Raw genomic sequence first — 17623 nt, forward strand, 5'->3', positions numbered from 1 at the left:
TCCCCCCAGCCCCCTACATGCATCCTTCTTGTGTGATTCCCACAAGGTGTGGTCTCCAGGAACCCATAACCCCTATGCTCCTGTGTGGCGTCCCCATCTTGGGAAGAAGGGACTTGAGGGCGCTGCGGCATCACACGCATCTTCCGTACTGAGTCCCTAAATAGTGCCTTCACCGAACAAGGCTAATTTTAAGACTTGCTGAATGGAAATGTCTCTCAGGTGTTTGGTCAACAAGAATTGTCAAACAACACTCACTTTGCTAGATCCATTGCACAAGTCCTTCCTCCCAGGCCCCAGCATCTTCTGAAAGCTACACAAGGTTGGTCTCAGCAGCAGGACCAACTGCCTAACCAGGCAGCAAAGTCCCCTCTGTTCTGTCCACGCCACTGTAGGAAGGCATTCCCTGTCTCAAACTCCAAGTCTCATATGAATCATGTGGGCCGTTACTTATAGGGTCTTATGGAAAGTAAATACCAGGTAACTGCCAGAGTGACCTTGGGGGAGTACATTCAGTATTTGGTGGTTATACAAATTCACACACCTGTCTTGTCCACCCAGGTGTCCCAGGATACCAGCACCTCTCTGGGGCCCACTGACTTCCTGGTGATAAGGCTTCTGGAAAATAAAGTCTTAGAGCCTTAAAAGGACTCCAAGGAATTCTAAGAAGCCAAGGAGCCTTCCTGCTCTACTGGAATCAACTCTGATTGGCAAAACAGAAGAGCCTGACATCTTTTCTTTAAGCTCTTGCTTCTTTAATTTTCAATTTACAGTGACACTGAATCAAAAGGAAACATGTACATAACCCCCAAATCAACTGCAGATGTCTTCATGCACTGTAGTTTCGCTCACCTATAGGTACACATTTGAAATAATTTGTTACCCAAATAAGAAGTGTACCACCAGGGAATAAAACGCTACAGAAGTTTTAAAATGGAAAATAGCTGTCTCCTGCCCCACCTTACCCAACAGTCACAAATCCCATCAACCACTTTTAGCCACTTCTATTCTGGTTCTTTCTGAGGCCACCTCTGCAATTCTTTCAGTCTATAGACCTTACTGGCTTCCTGCTCTGATAAGGAATTTAGATTTGACTCACGTCGTTGCTCTTCTATTTGCTTCCAACTTTTTGTCATATTACTGTTTTGAGCTCTAGTTTTGGTCTCCTAAGTAACCTAAAGTATTGTATTTAAAAGCCCGCTTCCTAAGATGATGATACGGGGATACATTCCCCCCTTTCTACTTCTCTTCCCCTTTCTACTTTGTAACAGTCACAGGCTGTGCCATTACTATTGGTGACAGGACTGGGAACAATGGCACGCCACTCTGTTGCCATTATGAAATCTATTCTGTCACAGATCTGGGTTTCTTCCTAAAATTGAAAAATAAAAATAAACAGTATCTACTCTTTATATCAGAACTATGCAAACACTGTTCAGTGAAGGGCCAATCAAAACAACGATTATATTTCCCCCTCTTTTTTTCCGATTTCCTGAGTCCTCTGCCTCTTCCAGGAAGAATTATTAACACAAGGGTCAAATGAATACTCCTTTCTAAAGTTTGCTTCAGGGGCTTTCCTGGTTGCGCAGTGGTTAAGAATCCACCTGCCAATGCAGGGGACACGGGTTCAAGCCCTGGTCTGGGAAGATCCCGCATGCCGCAGAGCAACTAAGCTTGTGCGCCACAACTACTGAGCCTGAGCTCTAGAGCCCGAGAGCCACAACTACTGAGCCTGAGTGGCAGAACTACTGAAGCCCGTGAGCCTAGAGCCCGTGCTCCCCAACAAGAGAAGCCACGGCAATGAGAAGCCCGCGCACCGCAACGAAGAGTAGCCCCCACTCGCCGCAACTAGATAAAGCCCACGTGCAGCATTGAAGACCCAATGCAGCCAAAAGTAAATAAATATATATTAAAAACATTTGCTTCACATTTGGACTGCAATTGTCTTGTACAATCTGTACATTTTCTCGAACAATTTGCTTACTTTGAAGTCTCTGATTTTTTTAATTAGAAGAAACATTCCTTTTTCTTAAAAAATAATCCTTTTCTACTTTCAAAATTCTTTCCAGAAGTTTCTGTGATGTGTGTGTGTGTGTGTGTGGCTGTCTTGGGTCTTTGTTGCTGCGCGGGCTTTCTCTAGTTGTGGCAAGCAGGGGCTACTTTTTTGTTGTGGCGCGTGGGCTCCTCATGGTGGCTTCTCTTGTTCTGGTGCACAGGCTCTAGGCACGCGGGCTTCAGTAGTTGTGGTTCCCGGGCTCTAGAGCGCAGGCTCAGTAGTTGTGGTGCACGGGCTTAGTTGCTCCATGGCATGAGGGATCTTTCTGGACCAGGGCTCGAACCTGTGTCGCCTGCATTGGCAGGCGGATTCTTAACCACTGCACCACCTGGGAAGTCCCAGTCTGTGATGGCTTTTTAATTGTGTTCTCAATTTCTCATGCTGTGTGAATCTATCCATGATCTGAAGATGTTTCAGCTCTGGTGAAGTTTCCCTTTTTCTTTTCTTTGCTTTTTGGCCCAACAGTCTTACTTTTAATTTCAGGGAGTCTATTCTTTTTAAAAGAGCATCTTGCATTTATTTTTCATTTGCAATTATTTCTTGACTCACTCCTAGAATAAAACATTTAAAATATTTATTTCTCCTGAATATCTGTTCTCTTTGGCAGTTTTTTTTTCTGTTTTATCTTAGATTTAAAAAAAAATTTTATTAATTAATTAATTTAGTTTTGGCTGCGTTGGGTCTTTGTTGCTGTGCTTGGGCTTTCTCTAGTTGTGGCGAGTGGGGGCTCCTCATTGCAGTGGCTTCTCTTGTTGCGGGTCATGGGCTCTAGGCATGTGAGCTTCAGTAGTTGTGGCTCATGGGCTCTAGAGTGCAGGCTCAGTAGTTGTGGCACACGGGCTTAGCTGCTCTACAGCATGTGGGATCTTCCTGGACCAGAGCTCAAACCCGTGTTCCCTGCATTGGCAGGCGTATTCTTAACCACAGAATCACCAGGGAAGCCCCAGATATTTTTTCATTCATGTTGGAGGCTTCCTTAATCATTCACTCCCTAGCTCTCATGATATTGAAGAAGCTATCAAAAAACAGAGGGGAAGCTCCACAGATGGGTGGGGCTGGTTTAACGGCACACTTTGCTTTAGGATTAAAAGGGTAAGAACCAGCTGTTAGGATGAATGTCCTTGAAATGCCAAAATAAGGCAGCACTTGTTCTGGAGCATAATACACCAGATTCCCTAGTCCCTCAGACTTTTTTTTTTTTTTGGGGGGCCATTTTACGGTTTTATTAAACAAAACGTGCACACGAGCTGTCTATTCATTTTCTTCGCTGCGCAGCCTGGTGTTGGGATTGGTGACTCTGATGGCCAGCTGGGCTGCTCTCTCTACAATGGCTTTGCAGTTCCTGGAGGAGGCGTTGTGCACAATCTCAGCACAGTAAGGCTTGTTGCACGTCAGCAGCACTTCAAACTCCTTGACGTTGTGGACCAGGAACTTCTGGAAGCCGCTGGGCAGCATGTGCTTTGTTTTCTTGTTGCTCCCATAACCAATGTTGGGCATCAAGATCTGGCCCTTGAATCTCCTGCGCACTGTTGTCAATGCCTCTGGGTTTCCGCCAGTTCCACTTAATTTTGACATATTGGTCTGACTGGTGCTGGATGAACTTCTTGGTCCTCTTTTTGACCATCTTGGGCTTCACGAGGGGTCTGAGGGCAGCCATGATGCCGAGTAAGAGATGGTGGCCACCTCCGTAGGCAGCGCCGAGGACCTCAGACTTTTTCTTATAGCACATAATTCATTCTCTACTATATTTTTTGCTTACCCATGGCCAGATACTTAACGCAAGAGAGGGGAGAGCAAATTAGGAGTTTCACGGACAGACCTTCAATGAACCCTGCTTTCCTGCCCCACTTGTCAGTCTACAGCTCTGACAGGGGGGCTGTGACCTCCACTCCTGCAGCTCCCTCTTTGCAAGTTCCTAGCTACAGCCTTTCCCACTCTGCATCTCCAGGCGATGCTCTCACCTGCTTTCACCTTGCTCAAACCTGCAATAATGGCCTCTCCCACTTGCTTCACCACTGATTTACACTTCAGCCTTTTTTTGAACATGCTGCCGAGTTGACCTTCTTAACCAACCAACTGTGCACATGATTTTATATGTTGTAACATTCTGTGTATATACCGTTTTGAGCCCTGTTTTCACTTCACTTGACTCTTTTGATTAGTCAACCTAACTGAGCAACAAACTTAAGTTAGAGCATGACAGAGTCCCTGAAAAATTGAGTCTACTTTTAATTCCAATAAAAATCATTTTAGAAGACTTCCCATCATTAGTTTTCCTTCGATTTGTTGTTTGTTTATTTTTGCCATGCCATGCAGCGGGATCCTAGTTCCCTGACCGTTGATAGAACCCAGGCCCCGGCAGTGAAAGGACCAAGTCCTAACCATTGGACCACCAAAAAATTCCCCCCAATTTGTGTTTTTAATTGCTGGTTTACACTGAACATAGCTGGCTTCAAATTTCATTACCAAACACCAACTTCCTCATGCAATGGTTTCTTCTTAGGTTGAGTGTTTGGGGATCTGTGTAAAGAGTATCTTTTGGTTCCCCATCATCTCCATGAATGTGGAGACAACGTCTGGTTGAGTTTGCGTGGCTGTATGCACTAAAAAGATTATCTGGTGGGTACAGCTCCATTCTGTGTTTTCTAACTTCTGCCGAGAGCTCTGACTGAATGTTTTTCATCAGTGGTCATATTCATGACCTAAATGCAGAAGTATATAAATTTTAGTATATATACAAATCACGTGTGCTCCTTTTGGAAACTGCAGGCTCCTGGATTTTACTGCTAGATATTCTGATATAGTAAACTGAGGATAAACTTGGTAATATGCAGTTTCAACACACACACTCCAAGCAGTTCTGATGTATATGGTCATCAGACTACACTCTGAGAATCATACCTTGGTCATCTGATGTCTAGTAAAGAAAGTCTGGCAGTGAGCTTTTCCATCTTGATTATTCATAGGGTTTCTCTCCCATGGGTTTTCTCATGTTGAATAAGGGATGTACTACAACTGAAAGCTTTTCCACACTCATTACATTCATAGGGTTTCTCTCCAGTATGGATTCTCTGATGCCTAGTAAGTTGACACCGCTGGCTAAAGGCCTTTTCACAATGATTACATTCATAGGGTTTTTCCCCAGTGTGTGTTCTCTCGTGTTTTGTAAGGGTTGATCGATCATTGAAGGCTTTCCCACAGTCAATGCATTCATAGGGCTTTTCTCCAGTATGTGTTCTCTTATGTTCAATAAGGCGGGACCTCTGACTGAAGGCTTTAGCACACATGTTACACTGATAGGGTTTCTCTCCAATGTGTATTCTCTGATGCACAATGAGGGGAGACCTCTGGCTGAAAGCTTTTCCACAATGACTGCATTCATAAGGTTTCTCTCCAGTATGTGTTCGCTGATGCACAACAAGCTGAGATCGCTGCCGAAAAGCTTTCCCACAGTCATTACACTCATACGGTTTCTCTCCAGAATGAATTCTCTGATGTGAAAGAAGGTGAGAGCTCCCAGTGAAGCCTTTCCCACACTGATTACATTCAAACGGTTTCTCTCCAGTATGAGTTCTCTGATGTTCAATAAGGTGAGAGCTCCCAGTGAAGGCTTTGTCACACTGATTGCATTTATATGGCTTCTCTCCAGTGTGAATTCGCAGATGCCTAATAAGCTGAGTGCTTCGAATGAAAGATTTTCCACACTGGTTACATTCATAGGGTTTCTCTCCAGTGTGAGTCCTTTTATGTGCAACAAAGTCAGAGCTTTGACTGAAGGACTTTCCACAATGAGCACACTCATAAGGTTTCTCTCCAGTATGAATTCTTTGATGAACAGTAAGGTTAGAGTTCCACCTGAAAGATTTTCCACATTCATGACATTTATATGGTTTTTCTCCAGTGTGAGTTCGTTGATGCCTAATAAGTTTGGAACTCTGGGTGAAGGATTTCCCACACTGGTTGCATTCATAGGGCTTTTCTCCAGTGTGAGTTCTCTGGTGTACAACCAGGTCATAGCTCTGGCTGAAAGACTTCCCACACCGAGTACATTCATATGGCTTTTCTCCTGTGTGTGTTCTCTTGTGTACAACAAGCTTAGAGCAACAGCTGAAAGATTTTGCACACTGGTTACATGCATATGACTTCTTTCCAGTCTGAATGATGTCACAGTCAGGAAAAGATGAGGCCACGTGGAAGGCACCACAGTCCTCCTCACATCTGAATGGTGCCTCTCCAGGATCACTTATTTCAGTTTGTACAAGGCATTCATCACACTCGTACTTTCTCTCTCCAAAACTCATTGGCTTGTGTTCATTCAGAGACATGCTACGATTAATGCTGTTTCCGTCGTCCCTACTGTCATTGCCATTCTCTGCTGAAAAAATTCTATTAAGAAAATGAAGGGAGGTACCACAGTTTAAAGAGTCACTACTGACAGTATAATCATAAGGTTTTTTATTTCCCGTTTCAACATTTGCAATTTTATTCAAGTAAGTGCTCTGACAGAAGGCTCTAGCACTTTGATGATCTTCACAGGACTTCAGATCAGCCCAGTTTTTCTGATGATTAATGAAAACCGAGTTCTGTTTCAACCTTTTAACCTGTGAGTTGAGCTTATGGAAATGTGTCCTTGTGGGTAATGTCGGAGGTAGAAGGCTTAGACTCAGATAACTACCCCCTTGAGCAAAATGTCTCTCTGAGGTAAGTACTGTTTGACTCAGAGAGTCCTCCTGGTGCTTCCCTAGCTGGTCCCTCCAATGCTGCACTTCTTCTAATGACACCAACCAGGGGCCCTCCTCCTGTACACAGTGTTTCATTTCCATGTGGTGAGATAGCTCTTCCACAGCAATACCCTCTTCAGAAGCTGACTCTTTATTTTCCAGTGTAGTCTTCCAGTCTGAAAGAAATCCAAATTGCCTGAATTACTGGAGAAGCATTAGGAGGGGAGAGTGGGATGAAGGAGACCACCAAGTATGAGAGGTATCTCTGGGTTTGTTTCTAATCCATGGACTGTAATTTCATGCAGGGTGTGAAAGGAAGGGATGGCTCAGCAAAGAGGAAATCAGTGGTAAAATACAAAAAAGCAATGAAGAGATGACTCAGGAAGACTGGTCCCCAAAGAGGGAGCAGAGGAATAAAATAAGCAGGGAAGGGTGAAGCTTAAAGGAGAAATTCACACAAAAAATTTGGGTCTGAAGGTATAAAGCCCTCAATCACCACAACAGATACCTACATTCTCTTTGCTGGGACCTGTCAACATGATACCTTATTTGGAAAAAGGATCTTTACAGATGTGTTAAGGATTTGAGATGGGGAGATTATCTGGATGGGCCCCAAATGTTATCACAAGTGTCCTTATATGAGGGAGGCAGAAGCAGATTTGATACACACAGAAAGCATTCTGAACACAGAGCAAAGAGATCTGAAGGTGTTGGCCTTAAAGACTAAAGTGATGTGGGCACAGACCAAGGAATCCCACAGCCACCAGAGCCTGGAAGAGACAAGGAATGGATTCCCTACTGGAGCCTCTGGAGGGAGCATGGCCCTGCTGCACCTTGATTTTAACTCAATGATACTGATTTTGGACTTGTAGCCTCCAGAACTGTGGGAGAATCAATTTGTGTTGTTTTAAGCCACCAAGTTGGTAATCTGTAATAGCAGTCACAGGAAACAGGATCTTAACATGTGCCTCAACCTTATGATCCACAATCTTAGTCTATCCATTTCTTGGTGCTGGATCTTGAAACGAGATCCCAAATACCAACACTAATTTAATATTCTTTTTTTTTTTTGCAGTACGTGGGCCTCTCATCACTGTGGCCTCTCCCGTTGCGGAGCACAGGCTCTGGACGTGCAGGCTCAGTGGCCACAGCTCACGGGCCTAGCCGCTCCGCGGCATGTGGGATCTTCCCTGACCAGGGCACGAACCCGTGTCCCCTACGTCGGCAGGCGGACTCTCAACCACTGCGCCACCAGGGAAGCCCTAATTTAATATTCTTAATGCACCATTTCTACCATCACTTCAGGCTGCCCACAGAGAAATAAAAGTCCCTTTAACCACTCCAGAATTGATGTCACAGACTCCCCAGAAAAGTGCTGTGGCCCCTGAAGCAGGGTGCTTGGCCAGACTGGGCCACAAGTGGACTCCACCAGCTGGCGACTTCTGAGGCTTGATTTCCTTGGCAGTAAGCCAGGAATACGAATGCTTAGCTAACAAGGGTTACTTCGAGGCATAAACGAATCAGCATGTGAGCCTCAAACAGTGTCTGGCACACGGTGCACTGCTATACATGGTACTGTTGATGTCGTCACCCTTATTATGGTTCTAAAGGGGATTCCTCCGCCTGTTGAAGATACTGGGCCTTTAACAAAGAGTGCCACAGGCTCCCAGCTCAAGATCCTTGCCTGCATCCTCCAGGATTCCCTTTTTACTTGTCACTTTGTCCACATACTGTCCTTTTCAGTCAGGTAGCCACCCACATCCAGTAATATCAAGGCCTTTGCCCAGGGTCCCATGCTTCTCTCCCTATGCCTGCCAAGGAGATAAGTATCCTCCATTTGGCAACGTATGACCTACACTCTCTGGCTATCCTTTGACTTCCAGGAGGACGTTTCCCTTCTGCCCAACAAAGACCTTCTTTCCCTCATGGGGAAGGTCCTTATCTATGCCCAACCTCTCCCACGACCAGCACTGTTCTCCTTCCCAAGACACTGCTGTGTTCCTTTGGGGTGTTGACTTGGAATCTCTGATGATGAGAACTTTTCAAATGAAACAACAGCCCCATGAAGGGGAGTGAAAGGGTATTTGGAGGAGGAAAGGAAAGAAATCTTTGAGTGGCTAAGATATGTCCAAGATGTGCCTGGCTGTTGGAAACTGGGCAAAGGAGGTTAAAATTCTACAGTAGCATCTGCACCAAGATCTTGAAATGAGGAAGACAGATTGTGTGGGTCAGCAAGAAAGTAATGTCTATGACAGAAGAGAAGAAAGACACTGCTGGTAAACTAAATTCAGAATGATGTCATTTGAGAACCAAGGGTAAGTAAAAGTAGGTAAGAGTTCAGAAGTAAGAAATAACAGAAGCTGCAGGCAAGAGAGTAACAGGGTAAAAAGGCGCAGGAACACATGAGATAAATTAAACGCCTCCAGGCTAGGGCAAGGTGGTATAAAGGACAAACATGTTGCTTATTGCTAAATGAAAGAAGCCACTCAGCAAAGAACAGGTACTGCATGATTCCAACTATAGGATATTCTGGAAAAGGTAAAACTACAGAGACAGTAAAATAATCAGTGGTTACCAGGCGTTAGGGTGGAGGGAGGGTGAATAGGTGGAGCACAGAGGATTTTTAGGGCAGTGGAGCTACTCTGTACGATACTATAGTGGTGCATATATAACATTATGTATTTGTCCAAACCCACAGAACGTACAACACCATAGTGAACCTAATGTAAACTGTTGATCTCTGTTGATAATAATTTATCAATATAAGTTCATCGACTGTAACAAATGTGCCAAAGAATGCAAGACATTAATAATAGGGGAAACTGTGTGGGGTGGGGTGGTATATGGAACTCTGTACCTTCTGTAAGCATGAAACTGCTCTAAAAAATAAAGTCTATCAATGGGGACTTTCCTGGTGGTCCAGTGGCTAAGACTCCGTGCTCCCAATGCAGGGGGCCGGGGTTTGATCCCTGGTCAGGGAACTAGATCCCATATGCCACAACTAAGAGTTCTCATGCCGTGACTAAAGATCCTACATGCCGCACTAAGACCCAGCACAGCTAAATAAATAAATAAATAAGAAAATAAAGTCTATGAATTAAAACAAAACAACAAAAGATCAGAAGCAGCCCAATTAGTCAGTATGATGAACATGTTCTAAAATAGATTGTGGTGATGGATACACATACTGCGAATATACTAAGAGGCTTTGCATACTTTAAATGGGTGAACTGTATGGTATGTAAACTGTATTTTGATACGGCTCTAAAAGAAAAAAAGAAAAAAAAAGATAATTCCAATTAGGCTGACACACAGGGTAGGAGGTGGGCCTATGGGATGAGGGGAGGTGGGAAAGGAGGTCCAGGAAGATTTAGTAGGAATCCTTCTGGAAGGCTTGGACGCACAAGTTTTTACCACACTTTGGAATCATCTTGAAGACATGGGAACGTCCAACATGGAGGACGGCCGATCACCCAAATGGCAGAGCAAAGACCAGCCTGAAGGGGAGGGCTGAGGAGCTTCCACCCTGGGTAGAAGTCAGGATGAGAGGATGGAGGAAAAGAGGGGGCATGAGGATATGGGAATGAGATGCAGCAGCAGAGGGGTGAAGACCAGAGGAAGACGGGGACAGAAATGAACCCATGTGTGAGACATGTCCTGACCACAGCAACAAGTGTTCTCTGTGGGTGGGCTGGGCACAGAGACAGGCTGATGTGGATGAGAACATAGCTGCCTTGTTGGACACGAGGAGGCAGCAGAGAACGCCTGAGCAAACTCCCCCAAAATGGCCTCCCTGCTCCTTGGACCTTAACCATTGGGCCGCTGGCCTGTTCTCACCTCGGGGAGGTCCCGGCTCCACCCTCCATGGGTCCTCCCCTTGCTCCAGTCGGGCGATCACATCCGGTTTTGAAAGCAGAAGCCCTGGTCAATGGAGGGAAAACAGAGGGCTTGGTCTTCTGCTTGGTGACAGGCCCAGCCCTCGCCCCTGGGGTCAGACGTGAATGGACTAGGAGGGCCCCCGCATCCTCCCGAGGAGATTTCCCACTCCCTGAACGACAAGCCACAGATCTGCTCTGGAGATGGAGTAAGCGGCAATACCAGGACCCAAATCTCAAAAGGACCCACTTCCAGCACGTTTTGGCCCAGCCTGGGCACACCCTTGAGTTGAGCCGCACTCTGGGTCCTGCAATGGGCAGTGCCTGCCTTACCCAGGGAGACCAGGTGACTGCAGGTCTCCAGAGTCACCTCACGGTACAGCATCCTCTGGGCCAGGTCCAGCTGTCCCCACTCCTCCCATGTGAAGGTCACAGCCACGTCCTTGAAGCTCACAGGTGGCTGAAACATCACTGGTGTTACCATGGGATCCTGCTTTCTCGACGAGGAGGTTGGGGGGACAGGACAGTACAGGGGAGGGAGAACCCCTTGCTCAGATCAGACCCAGACTCAGGCCCATGGCCTTTTCATTTCTGCCTGGGTATCTCATCTACCACTGGTCACACCAGTGATCCCGATTTTCTGTTTTGGGAAACAACAGGGACCCCTCTTGGAGATCCCCGTCCCCAGCCTCTCTACAAAATCACAGATTGGAAGCCAGTCAAAGAGGATGCTCTAAATCAGGGTCAGCACACAGTGGCCCATGGGACAAATCAGGGCTGTGGTGTGTTTTTAGAAGGCCAATGCCATGAGCTGAATTGTTTCCCCATGAATCCGCATGTTGAAGTCCTACCCCACAATGTGACTTATCTGGAGACAGGGCCTTTACGGAATTAATGCTAATGGAGGTCATAGGGCAGGGCTCTAATGTGATGGGACTGGTGTCCTTACAAGAGGAGGAGGAGAAACCAGAGGCCTCTCTCTCTCCCTACTATGTGGAGACATAGAGAAGGCACCATCTGAAAGCCAGAAAGAGTCCTCACCAGAAACCAACCCTGCTAGCACCCTGATCTTGGATTTCCAGCCTCCAGAACTGTGAGAAAACAAATGGCTGTTGTCCAAGCCACCCAGCGGGTGGTATTGTGTTACAGCAGCCCAAGTAGACCAAGTTGGCCTCTCTGCTTCACGACTTGCTAGCTGGACACCTGGACGTGTCCCTGAACTTCTCGGCATGAGCTGCCCTGATGCGACTATAAAGACAGCCTCCTGCACCGGGGAGTCTCACAGGACATGAGTGCAACTGACCCCTGGCACCCAGGAAGCACAGGCAAGTGTATGATGCTGGGACCCTGAAGGAGGTCAGGGACCCGCCCCCACCCGCCGTGTGCTGCACCGTGAGCCATCTAAGGGTGACTGTGGCTCTTTATGGGGACACTCTCAGCTGCCCTCCTGAGTGGTCTCAGTGAGGATCAATGGGCCCAGAGTGCCTGCATGTTTATGGAGGCTCAGCTCTGCCTGCCCTCAAGGGCCCACTGAGCAAAAACCACAAATAAAAAGTCTGAGGCAGAGACCTGGCCCAGGGAACCAGGTTTGTGGAGTTCCTGGCTTGTTCACGCAGGGAGCCTGTAGACTTCACCCCAAGGCATAGGGCAGCATTACAGAACTCTCTTGTGTGCTGGCCTGAGGAGTTGGGTGCTATCCTTGGACACATTTTACAGCCAAGGAGACTAAGGCAATGAAAGCGAAGGTCCCCAACTCACCTGAGACAGGATCTGCTGAGGATATGCCTCCATTTCCTCCTCATACCTGGAGAAGCTGTCCTGAAGAGGGCAGAGGTCCTCAGAAGGCAGGGCTGGGGTTGGGGGAACAATTAGGGATTCAGCCCCACCTAAGTTATGTCCACACTCCTGAGTCCATTCCCATCTCCAAAGGAGAGGGTGGCCAATGCCAGCTGAGGACCATCCCTTGGGGACTGAGGGGCAGAGAGGCGGGGCTCTGATCACGTGTTCTCCCTGTTCAAGGCTCTGAGGTCAGCTGAGGTGGCCGAGCCAGCTTTCCAGTTGTGGAGAGGGCCAGTCTGCCTGGGTCCGGGCCTGGGCTACCCCAGGCTCAAGGTAAATGCCTTGAGGCACGTGCTGCGGTGTCTGAACCATGAGCCCAAAGATACACAGCAGTCCTTCAACACTCAAATAAAGGAGGGACCAGTATTTCCCCTTATTTCAAGATACTAAATAGGGAGAAGTGGAGGCAGTGTCAAAACAATTAATCGTACAATTAAAAAATATCCCAATGAAACATCAGCTGGTTTCTAAAAACGGAGGTGGGGTATGGGGACAAGGAGGATATGAAAATCACCAGGAGGACAGCTAAGGGCACTCTGAGAGGTAGGTATCATCCTTCTGGAGCTGCTGGGTGCTGCCCCACTGCCCGTGGGCCACACCTATTATCCCCTGCTTTGCTTAACACTGTCGTTGCTTCCCATACCCTGCCCATCTAGTATCTTGGCTGTAGTCACGTGACAGTCCCACTGAGACAGCCAGGCAAAAATCCTCCCGAATCTTGCCCCAAACCCTTCCCTATGTTTGACTCCCTCTCACCCTGCCTGTACCAAAAGCACACCCACGCCATGCACACACACAGATGTTCACCACACCTAAGAAGGCCACTGAAGACTCTATATGATGCTACCTTGTTCTGACATTCCCATCCAGCCACGGGCAATCTCCTACTACCCGTGTCCATTTCCACCCTCTGATCCTCTTCTTCCTAGTCTGGAGACACCCTAGGGTGAGGGCTGGGAACACCTCCCCTCCGCAGCCAGACTGCCTGCTTTCGAAGTCCTAGTTCCACCACGTGCCTCTGTAGGACTCTGAACAGGCCTCCTTAACCTCTCTGAGCCTCATCTGTAGACATCCGGGAGAAGAGCACCTGCCTTGTGGTGCTGCTGTGATGATTATGTGAGCTGCATTTATAATTGCTTAACATTGTGCTGACACACAGTAGGGGCACAGCAGATTTAATTATATTGGTTATAGCTGGACATAAAACTCCCCTTTTCCTCATGCTGGACCCAGGAGGGGGCTGGTCTGGCAGGGGTCCCTCTTTCTAGAGGCCTCTCTTTCTCCTTCCTTTTCTAGTTTCCTCTTTCCCTGCCTGTGAGGGGGTGGGGTTTCAAGGGCTGCCCCAGGCTTTATGTCCAGCCTAGACCTCCCTCCCAAGTTCCCTGTCACTGCCATTCCCTCCTCCACATCCAGCCATGTCTCTTAAAGACTTGATGAAATAAAATTCATATTTTATGGCAAGACAAGAAAAATTTAAACATAAACTTTTTCTCTGCTTGTTTGGGTCTCTTCCCTCCCATTTAGTGTGTATCCTGTATCTGCATTAACCCTATCTCCTTAGGAGACAAAGTTCCTTCTTTGTAAGGGGTCACAGTGACCCACTACTGGCTTTGTACTGCAGCTCTGGATTACATAAACTGTCAACTCATCATTTGATATACGACCCTTTGTCTCAAAAAGGTATATAACTGTGCTTTGATCTCTAGGGTGGAACAGTCCTCAGAGCTTTCTGAAAGACTATTTCCTGAGTTATAATCCTCAGGTTCACTTGAATAAAATTCAAGTTCCATTTCTCGGCTTCCCTGGTGGCCCAGTGGTTAAGAATCCACCTGCCAATGCAGCGGACACCGGTTCAAGCCCTGGTCCGGGAAGATCCCACATGCTGTGGAGCAACTAAGCCCGTGTGTGCTCCACAACTACCGAACCTGCGCTCTAGAGCCTGCAAACCACAACTACTGAGACTGCGTGCCACAACTACTGAAGCATGCACTTAGAGCCTGTGCTCTGCAACAAGAAAAGCCATCCCAGTGAGAAGCCCACACACCACAACGAAGAGTGGCCCCCGCTCGCTGCAACTAGAGTATGCCCGTGCACAGCAACGAAGACCCAGTGCAGCCAAAAATAAATAAATAAGTAATTTTTTTTTAAAGTTCCGTTTCTTTCTTAGATCAACTATGGATTAACTCTATCATTGACAAGACTCCTGGACTCAACACAGCTGAGCGTGACCACGGTTCCTCATCTCTTGCACTGTGGCCTCCATCCTGGCTCCTCACTAGACATGGAAAGTCAGAGTCCTCCTCATTCTTTCTACTCCCTTGGCACTATCCCTTGCACTGAGTTATCCACCGCCTGATGCTTCTACTTACTGAGGCGCTGTAATCCAAACCCCAGCCCTCACGCACAACGGAATTTGTGTCCCTGCTCTCCACACCACTATACAGCCCCCTCTCACACCGAGCCCTTAACTTGGGGCATCATCAAACACAACCAACACAGGCCAACACCCTTGTCCGCAGTTTGCCCGATGCCCTTTGCTCTGCCAGGACTGCCCCTAATTCTTTGTTCATCTGGACAACATACGCTTTCTCTTCAAGTTAAATTAAAAGTCCACGTACCAGTGGAAGAAAACGTGTCCACGTTCTGGGGCTGGGGCGACCTCGCGGGTACAGCTGACCCCCCACGCGGGCTGCCGGGCCAGGCTCACCTGCGCTCGCGGGTAATGGCGGCACTTCCGGTGGGTGGCGGAAGTGCGCGCGCTCGGCGCAACGAACTACAAGTCCCAGAAGGCCGCGGGCTGGCGGCCGTTTTTCTCGCTTCAGTAGCAGTTTTTCCAGCTGCTGCTGGGGCCGTTGCTCCGGGCGGAGGCGGCGGCGGCAGCGGCGGCGGCAGCGGCAGCGGCAGCGGCAGCGTCGAGGCCTTTGGTGTCTGGGCGTCGGCGACCCAACTTTTTATCTCTTACGACAGCTCGGGTTGTGGCTGAGAATGTTGCTCCCTTTAGCTCTGCCCCTCGGCCCCGAATTAATGGACGACTCTGATTCTCCTCATGGGCGTCTGCGACACAGGTCGAGGGCGCGACGTTCGTGTCTGAACCGTGCACGGCTTCGTGCTTTCCTCGTGGGCCTTTGCAACGGCCAGACCTGCCGTGGAAGTAAAGGGAGACCACCTGATGAGGACCACAGAAGACGTTTTTTCAGAGCCCGCTAGAGCAGGGGAGTCCACCACAGTCTTTGCGTTTGGCAAAGGCTCAAAGGCCGGCACAGGAGAGGGAAAGCTTGACAGCAACAAACAGAAATGGCCTCAGGTGTGTCCTGAGTGTGGAGTATGGAAGTTGGAGGCCGGCTAACTAGTAGTGGGTCATCCTATGTGATTGCTCGGGGGAGCTTATCTGGCTTTCTCTGGTGGGTCGTAAGTGGGACAGGGGCAAAAAATAGAGATTGTGGGTCAAAGAGTTCTGTTATATGTGGTCTGGCCATTGTTTGTGGGGCTGAGACCCACAGACCTGGTAACCTGCCCTGGCTTTTCAAGGAGGGAGAGACCACAGGAAACCTTCCCAGGCCTGCCTTCTGGTGGGAACCACTCTGGCTCTACTTGAACCTCAGGCATCGTTAAGCTCCTGGATTGTGCTCTTGTGTCTGGGTTGCTCCTGTGACCAGTCTTCCTTGCCTTGACTCTCCTGGAGTTGACCTTCTTGGTTGCTTTACCTAAGGCCATTGCTTCTTATTTGCACACTTCATACTTGCTCATGTGACTCTGCAATTTGTATGTTCTTCCAGAATGTCTGGAACCTAACTTCCCAAAGGAGAGTCTTGATGGAGTGGTCTCATACCTCTTGCCCTGTGATTGAATTAGTCAAGGGCATTCTGGCCAAGGAGAAATGACAAGTCTGCTGGGGGCTTCTGGGGCAGTTTCCCTCTCTCTTAAAAATGGACATAAGACACTAGTGTGTCCCCTTATATTGCCTCTGGACAGTGTTGTCTGCATGTAATGTATAGAAAAGTACCGCCATGCCAGCACCATGAGGAAACCAGCCCAAGAGGCAAAGTCAACATGCTGAGAATGGCAGAGCAGAAAGATGGAAAGAAACAGAATAAGTAATGGGATCCTCCCGGAGTCACTGAATCAATATTGCCTATGCCCACCTTGGGGCTTTTCATTATGGTAAAATAGACGACCTTGTTTGTTTTTATTACAGAAAATTACAAACATACAAGAGTAAAGAGAATAGTATGATGAAACCCCGTGCTTCCTCTGTGCAGTACTCAGCTGCATTTACTGTCAGCATTCTGCTTTTTAAATTTAATCTATCCCTACCTGCTTTCAGCCACCGCTGGAGGATTTTGCGGCAAATCCCAGACACATCATCTCATGCATAAATGCCTAAGAACATATCTCTAAAAGATAATGATTTTTTCCAGAATAGACAGATCCATAGAGAAAGTAAATTAGTGGTTACCTAGAGCTGGAGGAGTTTTAGAGGCGATGTGAGTGACTGCTAAATGGATATCTGTGTCTTTTGGGGGTGATGAAAATGTTCTAAAATTATAAAACTCTTGAGTATATTAAAAACCATTGAATTATACAGTTTAAGTGGGTGAATTGTACAGTTTAAGTGGGTGAATTTTATGTGAATGATGTCTCAATAAAGCTGTTAATAATCAGTACATAAGGTTACCAATAACTATCAGAAGATAGTACACCTGACACTAACACAACATTGTAAATCAACTATACTCCAAAAAATTTTTTTAATAAATAAATAAAATGTTAAAAAAAAGGTCTAATGATGGCACAACTTCCTGGGATGTCTGAGCGATTGAAAAAAAAAGATATCATGGGAAAAAATGAGTTTAAATAGATAACTACAAAATCATTAACACACTTAAAAATACTAGCAATAATTCCTTAATGTCAAATATCCAGTGTTTACCCCAAATTGTGTCGTCTTAAAAATTTTTTGTTTATTCAAATTGAGATCTGAAAAAGGTTCACGCCTTGCATTTGGTTAATGTGTGCTTAAGTCTTGTAGTTTATGGATTTCCTCCACAAATGCTTTTTCATTTCCATTTATTTGTTGAAACCAGGTAAATTTTTCCTGTAAATTTTTACTACATTTTGGATTTTGGTAATGGTAT

General features: G+C 47.0%; 1 pseudogene; it reads right to left on the reverse strand.

The window, feature by feature from the left end:
• Nucleotides 1-3028: 3028 nt before the first annotated feature.
• Nucleotides 3029-3782, reverse strand: LOC132415871 (large ribosomal subunit protein eL32-like; annotated as a pseudogene).
• Nucleotides 3783-17623: the final 13841 nt, after the last annotated feature.

Source organism: Delphinus delphis, chromosome 20 (genome assembly GCF_949987515.2).
Source record: "Delphinus delphis chromosome 20, mDelDel1.2, whole genome shotgun sequence".
In the NCBI taxonomy this organism is placed as follows: domain Eukaryota; kingdom Metazoa; phylum Chordata; class Mammalia; order Artiodactyla; family Delphinidae; genus Delphinus; species Delphinus delphis.